This window comes from Octopus bimaculoides, chromosome 6, assembly GCF_001194135.2.
Source record: "Octopus bimaculoides isolate UCB-OBI-ISO-001 chromosome 6, ASM119413v2, whole genome shotgun sequence".
Lineage (NCBI taxonomy): Eukaryota > Metazoa > Mollusca > Cephalopoda > Octopoda > Octopodidae > Octopus > Octopus bimaculoides.
In genome coordinates this window covers 75,665,968-75,666,773 of record NC_068986.1, presented here as the reverse complement: position 1 = coordinate 75,666,773, position 806 = coordinate 75,665,968, and positions in this window count along the sequence as shown.

The following is an 806-nucleotide window of genomic DNA, read 5'->3' as shown; positions in this document are numbered from 1 at the left end:
TTATTGAGCGAAACACCTAAAGTTCCACGAGGCTCCGGCAGGGGATGGTGGTGAACCGTGCTGTACTCTTTCACCACACCTTTCTCTCACTCTTTCTTCCTGTTTCTGTTGTACCTGTATTTCAAAGGGCCAGCCTTGTCAAACTCTGTCTCACGCTGAATCTCCCCGAGAACTACGTTAAGGGTACACGTGTCTGTGGAGTGCTCAGCCACTTGCACGTTAATTTCACGAGCAGGCTGTTCCGTTGATCGGATCAGATGGAACCCTCGTCGTCGTAACCGACGGAGTGAGTGTCTTAAATATAGAATGATGCATTGGAGAGTGTTGCTACTGACGTACACAAATGACGGGATGGTCACTGCTGGAACTCCATTTATGAAAAATTTGTTCGATCAAAGGTGACCTGATGCTAAACAACAATAATAACAATGCGGATAAGAAAAATGATAGATTATCGATTAGCTGCATGATTGCTGTTCCAGTTTCCATTGTTGTTGGTCTCTTTTTTAAAACTTTTGCAGATATAGTAATATATTGGCATTGATTGTATGGAATGTTTCTTGACATCTTAGACAGTGATTGATTTAACCTTCTGTTTATCGAAAACTAATCAATAATTCACAAACATTTCATATAGGTGCAGGAGTGGCTGCGTGGTAAGTAGCTTGCTTACCAACCACATGGTTCCGGGTTCATTCCCACTCCGTGGCACCTTGGGCAAGTGTCTTCTACTATAGCCTCAGGCCGACCAAAGCCTTGTGAGTGGATTTGGTAGACGGAAACTGAAAGAAGCTTGTCGTACGTAT